Raw genomic sequence first — 15,098 nt, 5'->3', positions numbered from 1 at the left:
GGAAAAAACTGAAACATCAAAATACCACTGTCAAACATTCTGTCATATTTTAGTTCTAACCACATTACAAAATAACTGTAAGCTGTATACACATGCAAAGATGCTGACAATTTAACTAAAAAATAAATAAATAAACTAAACAATTCTATTCAATAATAATCTATTCAATATTATAAGAGTATGATTCGAGTCTTGATACAGTTTTTTGTTACTGTGGATGTAAATGTTCACTGTTTCACACTAAAAGGTCAAAGGACAAATCCTGACATATACTCTACTTTTAAAGAAGATTATCCCCATTCTGTATTTATAAGTAATTACATTAGTCTATTATGTGAAAGTCAGTATTTAGCCTCCTTATATTTTATATTTTTTATTTAACATTTTATATTACATACTTTTTATACCCTGTTTGTTATCATGTTCTCTTCACCTGTTACTCTTCACCTAATTCACCCCTTATTTTTAAATATATTTCATTTAACCGTTCCTTTTACATATCTGACAAAAAATACAATAAAAGTTATTTAGTGAATATATTAACTATAAAGACAATATCAATATCCAGTACAAAATAATTAAAAGTAACCACACTGGCATTGCCATTAAACCATACATGTCTATTCACCATCAAGTGCCATGGATGAGTGAAGCGAGCAGGATAAGGAGATTCAATGGACAATTATTGGTCTACTGGGATGGGACATGGCTTAATTATGTAATTGTGCATCAATAAGCTGGTTATTTTGATTCACTCTTTCTGACAAATTCCTTCTTAGATGGACAAAACCATGTACACTGCAGGTGGGGCAGATGTTACTTGTGCAGAGAGAATTAGATTTGGGTGGAGTTTTACTTCAAACTGAGACCTAAATTGCAGTGTAAAAATAAAGCAGCCAGTATTTACGCTTCACAGAAACAAAATAACTCACCCAAATCGAATTCTCTCTGCACATTTGACATCTGCTCCCCTGCAGTGCACATGGTTTTGTCCATCTAAGAAGGATTTTGTCAGAAAGAGTGAACTAGAATAAGGCCCTAAGTCCCACGGCTCCCCAAAATTCCACAACCCAGTCTGGGACCGGGTTTTTAGTCATTAGGCCTTGCCCCGCCAATGCATGCATAATCTCCTCTCTGGGCTTCTACTGGAGAAGAGAGACTAAACCTAGACAAGAATGCATAGGGAATGTCATAAAATAGGTTTTCCACCATTCAATAAAATTTGTCTGAATGACACATTACCCATTTGGTTTACAGAACTGATTATTTCAACCAATTGACTTAGGTATCAATAAATGGTCTGATTCAAATAAATAATAAAGTAGAAACATATTTAGTTTAAGTCTAATACTACTTTCACACCAAGAAGCAAATTACCGGGTTAAAGCTTTTCAACCCGGTAATTTGCTGAAGAACCCGGGATTTTCGGTGGTGTGAAAGAGTCAACATGGGTCTTAAATTTTGGCACACTGACCCTGCTCTTGACCAGGGTTGGAGTGCCAGGATTTAAGTGTTGACCCTTTCACACCCCTCAGGTGTTGACCCTTTCACACCCCTCAGAAAAAAACAGGTTTTTCAGCAAATTAACGGGTTGAAAAGTTTTAACACGGTAATTTGCAGGTGGTGTGAACGGGGTCCGGCTGCACCCGGCACTCAAAAATGCCGGGACATTGCCGGGTGGCCGGTGTGAAAGGTGTATAAGGTGTATATTTACTAAATTGTGGGTTTATAGAAGTGGCAATGTTGCCCATAGCAAACAATCAGATTCTACTTATCATTGATCTAACAACATTTGTGAGCTAATACCTAGAAACTGACTGGTTGTTATGGGCAACATCTCCACTTAATAAACCCACACTTAAGTAAATATACCCCTAACCATCATACAGCCCAAATTTAAAGCAACCCCATACAAATGTAGTCAGATGCATCTATCCTCCACCATGTCGCAGTAGTAACGTGCAGCAAAAGTGCACGTCAAAGAAGCACCTGCGACTCATTGAAAATACAGATGGAGCCCCTCTCATTCAGCTCTAGCGCTCCCCAGAATGTCCCCGTTGGTGAGCGCTGGCTGAGAGGGACTCCATTAAACTGGGACATGCGAGCGTCTCACACGCACGTGTGTCCCAGTCAATCGAGAGGCAGAACCCTGCCTGTCTCCGCTTTAGGGAGACGGGCAGGGTTAAGGGTGGTATATATATATATATATATATATATATATATATATATATATATATATATATAATTATCACAATCTTAATCTCATACCAAAAACCTAAGCAAGCCCAAAGATTAAAATTCTTGCTTTGCCACAAAAGCTAGCTCTGAAGCCATTAAAGCACTTTGTAAAGTTTTTGCCTCAATACAGTTTTGTGAGAACCATTCAGTTGATCTTTGTCATGGCTCCAATAATGTATTAAAGCTTTCCAAATGGAACCACATCACTGTATAAACAATAATACAAAAACATTTGTGCATTCCCACTTGAATGTGCAGAAAGTGAGACCTAATAAAATCTATCATGAATTACAAAGATCAACCATCACATCCTGGAAATGGTGGTGACATGTCCCCATTTTTGAGAATGCAAACAGGCTCAGTCCACCCATCCCAAGTGATTGACAGGTTGTGATTCACACATCCGAACAGAGATAAAGAAACTCACAAAAAATAAATTAAATGTAAAATATCTATTTCTACAAAATATATTTATTTTTTACAAACAAACATCCTTTATTTTCGGGATTACCCTCATATCTTGTTTAATTCAATCATTTTCTATGAACCGCATTACAATCTAGAATGAGTGGAGAGAATAATATTCCATCAAATATCATGTAATTCCAAGTTAGCTCTGAGCCCGGCATTTGGCATTCTGACGCCACAGCTACTATTGACAACAGGAAGGAGCCCAGTGCTTGCAGAGTCTGAGTTGAATTTACATTAATGCCCGCACCAGTTGCCGACAGTAGTAGTGATGTTATACGTAACTCCCACACCAGTTGCCATCAGTAGTATCGCTGCTTATAAGTAACACCCACACCAGTTGCCAACAGTAGTAGCGCTGCTTATATATAACACCTACACCAGTTGCCAACAGTAGTAGTGTGCTTAGAAGTAAAGAGTACAGTTGCCGACAATAGTAATGCAGCTTATACATAACGCCCACATCCGTTGCCTACAGTAATCGTGCTGCAATAATGACTACAGTTGCCGACAATAGTAGCGCTGCTTATCTGCGACGCCCACACCAGTTGCTGACGGTAGGAGCTCTGCTTATAAGTAATGATTACAGTAGTCGGCAATAGTAGCGCTGCTTATTCGTAATGCACATACCAGTTGCCGACAGTAGCACTGCTTATACATAACACCCACATCAGTTAGCTACACTAATGGTGATGAAATGACTACACTTGCCAACAATAGTAGCGCTGCTTATCTGTGACACCCACACCAGTTGCCGACGGTAGTGCACTGATTATAAGTAATGACTACAGTAGCCGACAATAATAGCGATGCTTATACATAATGCACATACCAGTTGCCGACAGTAGCGCTGCTTATACATAACGCCCACATTAGTTGCCTACAGTAATAGCGCTGCAATAATGACTACAGTTGCCAACAATAGTAGCACTGCTTATCTGTAAAACCCACACCAGTTGCCGATGGTAGGAGCTCTGCTTATAAGTAATGACTACAGAAGCAGACAATAGTAGCGATGCTTATACGTAATGCACATTTTGCCGACAGAAGCGCTTGTTATACATAACGCCCACATCAGTTGCCTACAGTAACAGTGCTGCAATAATGACTACAGTTGCCGACAATAGTAGCACTGCTTATACGTGACACCACACCAGTTGCTGACAGTAGTAGCACTGCTTATAAGTAATGACTACAGTAGCACTGCTTATACATAAAGCACACACCAGTTACCAACGGCAGTAGTGCTGCTTATACGTAATGACTACAGTTGCCGACAGTATTGCTCTCTCACACACTCTATATCCCTCCATTTAATTTACATAATCCAGGCTGGCAGCTCATCCTCTACTCTCTTTCATCAGCCCTGCTCCCATGTAGCCGGAACAGAGCTGCTGGAACCGCTTACTGTTATACAGTGTCACATTTGCAGCAGTAGCTGGCAGGCACAGAGTACAGCAGCAGGGGATGCAGAGTGGGGAGAGCACCTCTCCAGCCTGGTACCTCCCTGCACTGCATCCTCTGCTTAGTGGGTAGTGCCGGCCCTGATACGGAACTCATGGCCAAAGCATGTGCTTGAAAGATCCCACACTCCAAAAATATACTGCTACTGTAGGTTAATTAGATCACTAGAATTTCTGGGTGTGTGTTCATGTGATAGGGAATATAGGGGCAGATGTATGTTAACTGGGGGGATACATTTTTTAAAATATATTATCAAAACCCCTAATGTGCGCTAGGGACAGCCGCTGATTATTGTTCAGCGCAGCTGTCCCCTTTATTCCCCCCAGCAATTAGCGGCACAGGGCTTTGTACTAACAGCCTCATAGGCATTAAGTCGCACCGGATGCTTCGCCTGTTGGCTCTGGGCTGCGCACAAGATCTCACGATAATAGCAAGATCTCTGGCATGCCTAGTGAGCTGACAGGGCAGGCAGAGACATCGAGTCAGGTTGAACTGATGCGCTGTCTCCAGGAGGGGACATCGCTGGAGGAGGAAGTTTGCACTCCCCCGCTTCCCTTCCTACTGCCTGGCTATGAGCTCCAATTGAGCTCAGAAAATTTTGCAATATTTGATAAGGCAGAGAGCCACTGCGATCTGATCGCCATCCCCCTCCAGCGTGGACCACCCCCATTCCCATCCGACAGAATGGGGTATGTGCGCACGAGACACTTGCATGCCCCATTCTCGGCAGTGGGTTGCACAAGAGTGTGAGATGCTTGCGCATCCCCGTCCGCTGGCCACGCCCCCTGCCAGAACTATGGATATGTTGCGTTGGTGGGCTGGCTGTTACAAAGTAAAATCCATTCGCAGGGCAAGGGGAACCGCCCACATCTTTCGATGGTTGCCGACCATCAAAAGATGTGGTAGGTGCACGCATATAAAATTGAATTTCAAGTCACTTACATATGCGTGCACGCTGGGAAGGAAATGGGCGGTCAGCTGACATCTGGTGATGACAGCTGCCCGCCCCTCCCACTTGCGTCATGCCTCATTAGCATGAGAACGCCAAGCGTTGTCACCGGAATGCACATGAAACGCTGGCCATTCCCATATGATAATGGGGCCGCCTGCCACCCCATGACCCTCTCCACCGCACTCCCAAACCCCCCCCCCGCCGCCCACCCCGCCTGCTGATCCATGGTTGTTTTCGGCAACAAAGGCCCGACTGCTTTTAATGTTGGGTCCGTTCTGAAGAGCTGCCGCTTCAATGCTGTCTGGAATGAGAGCATTGAATAGGCACCCAACGCTATTTCCCCTGTCGGAAATAACAGCGGGGATTGAATACCCGTTTAGAATGCAAATGACACAAGTGTAACAGTGATCACAAATGGCAAAATTCTAATATTTACTTAAAAACAGATATACAGTAAATGGGGAACAAAATCAGAAACAAGCGTAGATTGTGGTTCTAATGTAGTAATGAATGCTCAGTTGACCAACTGAGTATTATCTGTGTGTAAGCAATGGAATACAGTATACCATCTCAAAAATCAGACTGTAATTAGTAACTTCTAAAGTATACAACATTACACAATACCATAACACTAATACAGAGTTCATATTTAACATGTACCGTAAAAATACAATAATACAATAGTCCATAAATAATAAAACAGTGGCAGAAGAAAAAAAAAGTTAAACCCAACTAAAGCAGTATAATAGTTAAAAGGAAAGAACATTTACCGTATAGACGATTCAGATTTATAAGCCTGTGTGAAGAAAAATAAAAAAAAAATCTATATTCATTGTAGCAAACAAAATTGGCTATGACTTTGATGACACTGAGAATTGGAGAAAAAGAATGGACACATTTTGGGCCTTATTTTGGTTCATTCTTTCTGACAAAATCCTTCTTAGATGGGCAAAACCATGTGCACTGCAGGTGGGGCAGGTGTTACTTGTGCAGAGAGAATTAGATTTGGGTGGGGTTTTACTTCAAAGTGAGATCTATATTGCAGTGTAAAAATAAAGCAGTCAGTATTTTCCCTGCACAGAAACAAAATTACTCACCCAAATCTAATTCTCTCTGCACATGTTACATCTGCCCCCCCTGCAGTGCACATGGTTTTGTCCATCTAAGAAGGATTTTGTCAGAAAGAATGAACCAAAATAAGGCCCTTTATTCTACAAAAAGCTTACATGCTTGATCTTATGAATATGTATTACATTATTACACTTGAACCACAATACAAAATTATTACTAGAGTGACTGCAATATCCAGATGGAGCTTGCCATGGCAATGTTTCTGGCGGGAACAGAGAGAGAGATGGGCAGAGAGCAGCAGACGGCTCCACGGCTTCCGGGAGAATGGGATGGCGCATGGTGATAGAATGTACAGGAGCCGCTCTCAATCTGTATGTTTTCTTTTTTTCAATGTATCATTGAACTTACATGGTTTCTTTATATTGTTTGCAACTCAAGTAGTTGAATGAATTTGACAGTGACAGAATATTATGCTTACATTTGACTCATTTGCATATATAATTTACTAATGTCAGTTTGCCATCTTTAAGATTTGTCCAAGGCCATCTTGCCTTTTTTAATCATCCTTTCCTTTCACAAGACACTTGCTATTAGCACTAACAATAATATACTGCAAATTTGTGTATGTAGAAACTAAAACAGAGGCATTTGACATATAGGGCCAAATGTAATAGGGTTAGAGTTTCAGAAAGTGAGAGATTTTGAGAGAGTTTTCCCACTTCTTTAAAGTGGCAATCATTTACACTGCAAAACCAGATTGATTGTGCCATGCAATTGATTGATGAAGTGGGAAAACTTTCCCAAAACCTCTCACTTCTCACGCTCACCCGATTACGTTTGGCACATATTGTTCAAATCATTTAAGCTTGCAGCCAATTGTCAAGGGACACCAAATGTGGCCTTTTACTGAAAATGCTGTTACTGTACCTCCACAAAGGGTATCTGTCACTACAGTGGAGTCACTTAGGGGGGTGTGGGCCGCACCCAGGTATCAGCCTTTAGTAGGGTGATGATAAAAAGTGCTGCACCCAAACCTGGACCCACCTGTCCGCGCCAAGTTACGCACACGTCCCTGATGGCAAATCACAAAATAGGTGGAGAAGCACTGGTGATATAACTACAGTAGATAGACTAGTTATATATTAATATATCACTATTTTCCCTTTATTTCTGATTGATTTCAATGAGACACGGTGGCCATTTTCAAGGAGTTTTTGTCTCCAATTCCACAGGAGGCCATTTTTTTGATAGACAGATTAATATTAAGTTAACATAGAAAATGGACAGTTCTCTCTTCTCTACCACCCCCATCACCGCCCGGCATTCTCCCTGCTGCTTTCCTGTTGATTTTGCCAGTGTCTGACAGGCAGCAACGACAGTTGGAGTGGAGATACTGGCAGCAGAGCTACATGTGCAGAAGGAGATACACAGAAGCAAAGGTTGTGAGTATTACCTGGGGCATTATGTATATGGTGCCACAGGGTGCATTATGTATATTGCACTATGAAGGCATTATGTATATGGCACTATGGAGTGCATTATGTATATGGCACAATGGGAGACATTCCATATATGGCACTATGGGGGACATTAAGTATATGACACTAGGTATATGCACTATAAGGAAGCATTACGTAAATGGCACTATGGGAGCAGTAGGTAAATGGCACTATCGGGGGAGGGAATAAGTCAATGGCACTGTTGGGGGCATTACATAAATGGCATTATGGGGGCAATAAGTATATGGCACTATGGGGGGAGGGGCACTGCGTAAATGGCACTATGGGTGACATTATGTATATGGCACTACAGGTGGGCACTATGTATATGGCATAAGGGGGGCATTATATGTATGGCACTACATGGGGCAATAAGTGTGTAAAAGGCACTACTGGGGGCATTATGTGTAAGCATCACCAATATACCATGGGGGGCAGACAGACCCAAAATTTATGGTTACACCATATAATATATAATTACACTTTACAGTAAAACTAGAGATTGTTGCACACACACTCACACACATACTGTATATATATATATATATATATATATATATATATATATATATATATAAAAATATATATATATATAAATATATATATATATAAATATATATATATATATATATATATATATATAGGGTTGGTCACGGCTGCTGGCGGCACTCCGATGAGGGACTTGGTAACAATCAGAAATGAAAACTGGAGCCGTGCACAGTAGGTCTAACAGTTTCGGAAGATTTATTTCCTTCGTCAGGAAATAAATCTTCCGAAACTGTTAGACCTACTGTGCACGGCTCCAGTTTTCATTTCTGATTGTTACCAAGTCCCTCATCGGAGTGCCGCCAGCAGCCGTGACCAACCCTATACATACCCTCCTTTGGAAGGCACCGGGGGCAATTGCTACTTGTTGTTTGGAGTGCCGGATACAAACATTTGTTATATATATATATATATATATATATATATATATATATATATATACAATGTCCGGCGGCACTCAGGAACTTGAAAGAAGGAAACAGCCTCAGGCGCTCTTAAGCCAATGTTTCAATAAGTTTATCTTATTTTCATCAGGGCGTAAGATAAACTTATTGAAACGTTGGCTTAAGAGCGCCTGAGGCTGTGTCCTTCTTTCAAGTTTCTGAGTGCCGCCGGACATTGTCTATTTGTGGGGACCGAGTGCTCCTAATTGCGGAGGGCAACAGGACCAGGATTGTGTTTATAGCGAGTGCCATTATCCATTTGAAATATATATATATATTATATATTTACAGTATAAGATCGCACTCCATTCAATAGACAAGCAACTCCTAGGGTGATGTCCAGAACTTGGGCAAGAAGTTCATGTATATAGACGAAAAAAGGACTCACTCTCCAGGCTTTTGGTAAATGTAGATAAAATTAACTGTGTATTGAAATTTTCATGTGCAGCAAAAACAAAAGTAATACACTCAACGTATACGTTTCAGTCCCATAAGGACCTTCCTCAGGAGTTAGACATCAGGTACATCCATTTGTAGGTGAAAACACAGCATGGACCACACAGCAGGTTCCTACAGCAAGGAGCCACTGCTGGTCAAGTGCCTTAAATACCCTGTGTGTGTCCAAAAAGGCGCCAAACATTCAATCGTGTGTCACCGTGACCCGCATGTGACATCATTTCCGGTTTGCCGTGTCTGTGAAAAACGGCATCTTAAACACATATATGAATCATCTCTGAGTGAGATAACTGTAATATAGGTCCCCTGCTGTTGGGGCACTGTCAGACCCAGTGGGGACATGCAATGACGTGGGGAAATCGGCTGGCGCCGTATACCCGGAAGCGGAAGTGACCGCTTATACTGCCGGACCCCAGGCAGCACCTGGATGATAGTGTATAGGCGGAAACGGAGCTCTTAATGAAAGGTTCCGTCTGAAGTCATCTGAATAGCCTGCTATAGTGCATACTGGGGGGGACAGAGATGTAAGACAGAGATGTATATTGCTAATGGCAAAAAACGGATGACACACAAGGTATTGGGTAGGCACCTTGAAGTGAAACACAATGAATATATGAGACAATAAAACACATGAAACAGCGGATAAAGACCACTGTAATATATAACACAAAATATGAAAAAATGAAAAAAATTAATTAAAACAAGTAGGTATCCAGCGAATCAAACAATCCAGAGCACCACTGAATAGACTGGAGAAAAAATATATTTATGTGCCACTCCAAATCATGATTGTGGAGCAGTAAAAAAAAACATGAACAACAGGCCAGCACACAATGGTAAGTGACTCCTAAGTCCATGGAAATAAATGTGCATGCCCAGAGGGTGTTACCGTAAAAAGATATTGAGGGGATTATGCTCATTGAGGCCAAATGGTGCCACCGTATTGAGTTGGTGGATCCACTTGGCCTCACGTTTTTTAAGGATTAGAACCCTGTCACCTCCCCTGGGTGGGGGTGGGACCCAATCGATGATCCTGCATTTCATCGACGCCACTTGATGTTTGTGTATCACACAATGTTGTGCCACCGGTTTATAGGAACTGCCCTTAGTAAGTGCCTTGTTGATGGCACTCCTGTGGTTCGCCATCCTTTCGCGAAAGGTGCAGAAATGTCCCACATACGTGAGCCCACAGGGGCAGTGGAGCAAATAGATAATGTGGTCCATAAGACAATGTAATTTGAATTTGATTTTACTAGGAATCCCGCTGTGTGTGTGCGGAAAGTTGGTACCTTATATCATCGAATTACATGTGGTGCATCACAAGGAGACACCACTTGGTTACACACCCACAAACCGGGGTGTTTTAAATGTGCCGTACTGTCTGGAATGCAGACAGCGTGCAAGCAGCTGGGCCAGAACACCGGGAGCCGGACGGATCAGCAGACGCCAGCAGTGTCACAAGGTAAGAGTCCACGTCAGTCCAAGAAACGCCCCAACTTGTTTCCTCACTCAAAGACGCAGTCGGAAACCATAAGATGGAATGCAGACAGCGTGCAAGCGGCTGGGCCAGAACACCGGGAGCCGGACGGATAACCAGATGTCAGCAGCATCACAAGGTCAGAGTCCACGTCAGTCCAAGAATTGCTCCCAACGCGTTTTGTCACTCAATGACCTGGGTTAATATCAACTCCTACCGCATATTTGCTGTTTTAAACCTACATGTATGTGAGCTTTATTATTACAGTAAAGTGTTAAATACTTTTATGCTTACATGTGCGCTTCTCTGTTTTTTCCCTATATATATATATATATATATATATATATATATATATATATATATATATATATATATATATATATATATATATATATATATATATATATACAGACCAATAATCCAATCGCGCTAAATACAAAAAGAATTAAACTAATGGCAGCCTTACCACAATGTCCCTAGAGGGTTAGGGGACAAATACAACAATCTAAACACACAATTGTGGTATGGCGCCTAAATTATGTTAGTTTCAAGTCCATAAATGGTGTTTATCCAAATTGACATTCAATGAAACTGCTGTTATTCTCCAGATATTGTTTTATTGTTTCTTAGAAGTTCACAGGAAACAGGTAAAAAACTCCCAACGCGTTTCGTCTAGCAAGACTTCATCAGGGGAATACAATATACATCTAAAAATACATAAGTACTGAGTTTTAATACAATGTAAAAAAAACATTAAAAAACTGTTTTTAAAATTCTTTTTTACATATATATTGTATACAGCGGTTTCACTTATCAGGTAAAAGATTCTTACAAAAGAAAAGCTATTACCAAGCAGAAATGGAAAAAAGGAAAACGAGTGGTGGTGATGATGAAAAAGATCAGAAAAAATTTTTTTTTTTGGAAAAAATTTATATAATAAAAGTGTGAAAAATAATAAATATATATTTATTTCTATTGTGGTTAAGGTAAGTGTACCATCGTGGTGTCTAAAGGGTGCTTCCATATATTAGTACACCGTGGGTTTTTTTTTTTTTTTTTTTTTTATACTATTATTATTATATAATCCATCGTGTGTCCAAACACAATAATAATACATACCGTTCTGAGTGTGTGTTTATTAATTAACACGTAGAAAAAAGATTTAAGGTGCTTTGGTCACCTAAGTGCATGAGACCTACAAATATATACATATACAAATTAGAACTAGAGAAGATGTACTCATAATTTAAAAATACATAAAATTAAAACGATAGAAATTGATAAATATCCTACCATTAAAAATAATTGAAGACTAATTGTCTTCCCCAGTGGTATAATATCCAACAGAATCCTATAATGAGGTATTCACATGTAAATATAATTGTACTTTTTCACACAGTTGTAATTACACCTAACTGTAATGACACATACCCAAAAGAAGGTGTGGTGAATTCTCCTTTGCACTTGGGCTGGAATTATCGTCTACAATTATAATATCATCATATTAAAAATTATTGTTCCAAATTAAATACAAATATAATTAACTCATGCATATATGAAAAAAGAAGAAGGGGAGAATGAAATATTTGCGTCTTTTTCCATAAGAACAAATATACAGCTTTTAGTCCTACAGGTATAGAAATCCTGGAGTAGCATTATCCCTTACCTCTCTCTGGTGTGTCCTACTTCAACTGGGGAAGGCAGCTGAATGAGTGAGAGATCTAGAGGGGTATATATAGTGATTAGATGGTGACCTCACTTCCTCTACAAATTGATTGGTTGGCAGTGTTATAGGTTAATTAGTAGCCGTTTAGAGTGGTATTTATTCATTACTTTATATGCATCCTTCCTATTGTTAAATATGTCGTTTCTTAAATGGTCCCCCACTATATTATATTCTCTGCACATCCCTAATAAGTACTAAATCTACCATTACCCATAATCCATCAGGTTTACCCATAATTCCCTACGTGGGACGGGTGTAAATAAATAATATCCAATATCCCTGGAGGAAACTATATTAGTATAAAAAAGGAAAGCTCCATATGTAAAACGGATGGCGGGGAACCTACTCCCCTGTGTTGAATTGTGTCCCTCACTCTCTGATCTTAGATCAGAGAGGCGCACAGTGTAGCGTTAAACCGCTATACTAGCGGCCGCTTACTTCCGGCTTGCGTTTCAACTAGCCGGATGTGCGGTCCAAACGGTGGCCATTTTAGGTCGCTACGTGATCGTCTTTTAGAATCAGGCTGGAAGTTATCTTCCGGCTTGCGTTCCACCTCAATAGATATGCGGTTCAAGCCGTAGCCCTATTAGACAGCGGAACAAAATTAGTGTATCATAGGTACTGTGGAGCGTTCTACCTATTCTTAAAAAGCTGTAAATGGCTATGTCAATGATGTAAAGCTGGAAAAAGGCTTCAAAATGTTGAATTTGGATGATAAGAAATATTAAGAGATAATGATTACTCTCATTCATACCTGTAGTACTTTACAAATTAATCACTTCGCACATAATATATATATATATATATATATATATATATATATATATATGGAGTACAGCATCAAGTAATAAAATAGTAGTGATTGAGTCTAAATCAATACAAAATCCATAAAGTCCTTTGATCTTAGTTTAGCACATTATAGTATATTGGCTAATTTTTGAAAACAACGCAGTGGATCTAATAAGGGTTTTTCAATGGGCTATTTATATTAAAATCCGAATTTTAAAGGAAGGCCGTCATTTCTATTGTCTCATTCAGACCATTCGGAATTAAAGAGTTTAGCGAATAGATCCAAAATGATTCCCTCCTAATAAGCCTTAAATCTCTATCCCCACCTCTGGAGTCTTGTTTTACATGTTCTAAGGCGATAAACGTAAGGTCTTTAACATCGGAGTTATGTACTTTTTGAAAATGGCGGGGAACACTATGGTTATGTACTTTATTTTTAATGTTCCGCATATGCTCCTGAATTCTTAATTTGAGGTTCCTCTTGGTTTTTCCCACATACACTAGGTTACAGCTGCATCTCAGTAAATACACTATATGCGTGGATTCGCAGGTTACTATATCGGTACAGCTTGGAAGGTTCTTGAAGTTGGATTTGACCCAATTGTACAGTCCTCTGTCGATGTGCTTGCAGCATATGCACTTATTACAAGGGTAGATTCCAGTACGTTTACCCAGGAACTGCTGTTTAGGTGGTATCGTGGGTCCTGGGTGGGATTTAAGTTTGCTAGGTGCCAACATATTTTTCAAATTGTTGGCCCTTTTAAAGATCACTGGTGGTTTCCCTGGTAGATGCGGCCCCAAAATAGGGTCCTTAAGTAGGAGATGCCAATGTGCATCTAAGCATTTTCTTATTTTAACATGTTCCTGGTTGTATGTTGTTACGAATGGTTTATGCTCTGAGAAGACAGTTGATGAAGTTTTCACTTTATCAGCCAGTAAAAATTCTCTTTCCTGGGTTGATGCCCTGAGTCTGTCCTTTTCTATTTGGGTCTTGTCATATCCTTTTTCTAAAAATTTGGTTAGTAGTGAATAGGATTGTTCCCAATAAGAGTCTATAGTGCTACAATTCTTTCTTAAATGTAGAAATTGGGAATAAGGTACTGACTTTTTCCATTGGTTAAGGTGGCAGCTATCTACTGGGATGTAGCTGTTGGCATCTGTCGGTTTAAAAAATGTTCTCGTGATGATATTGTCCTCATTATTTGCTGTTAGTACCAGATCCAGGTAATCAATTTCGATCTCATTCTGTTTGTAGGTGAATTTGAGATTAAACTCATTGTTCTGGATTCCTTCCACGAATCGATCTGCGCTGATCTTATCCCCATTCCAGATTAGAATGAGGTCGTCAATATATCGTTTGTAATAGACGATTTCAGGATATTTGAATCCGCTATCTAAATAGAGGGACTCTTCCTCCCAACTGTTCATATATATATTAGCGTAGGAGGGGGCTACTTTAGTCCCCATAGCGGTTCCACAGCGCTGCAGGTAATAGTGACCTTCAAATTCAAAATAATTATGGTCAAGTATAAATTCTATTCCCTCCAATATGAATCCACTTTCCACCTCTGTTATTTGATCATCTTTCTTTAGAACATCGTTGATTGCTCTTAGGCCATTTTTATGTGGGATGCAGGTATATAGGGCTTGTACGTCAATCGTCAACCATCTAAAAGAGTCCCGCCACTGTAATTCTTTCACCTCCCTTAGGAGTTGGGTGGAATCCTTCAAGTGGGAGCGTTGATTCTTGACATATTTCTGTAGTTTCAGATCCAGGTAATGGGACAAATTGGAAGAAAGAGAATTGACTCCCGCCACAATGGGTCGTCCCGGTGGTTCTTCCCTATTTTTGTGGACTTTAGGGAGGTGGTAAAACACTGGGATTTTCGGATTCGCTATGTAGATGTATAAAAATTCTTCTTTAAGGATTGCTTTGTTCAAGTTGGCATTTTTCAGTAAATTCAGTAAC

General features: G+C 40.0%; 1 protein-coding gene across 1 annotated transcript in view; it reads right to left on the bottom strand.

The window, feature by feature from the left end:
* Positions 1-15,098, bottom strand: part of PTPRS (protein tyrosine phosphatase receptor type S) — a 366,190-nt gene that overhangs the window by 116,482 nt on the left and 234,610 nt on the right. The window lies entirely within an intron of this gene.

Source organism: Crinia signifera, chromosome 1 (assembly GCF_055691185.1).
Source record: "Crinia signifera chromosome 1, ASM5569118v1, whole genome shotgun sequence".
NCBI classification, from domain to species: Eukaryota; Metazoa; Chordata; class Amphibia; order Anura; family Myobatrachidae; genus Crinia; species Crinia signifera.
The sequence above is the reverse complement of the archived record's forward strand: the minus strand, read 5'-3'. Positions and strand labels throughout refer to the sequence as shown.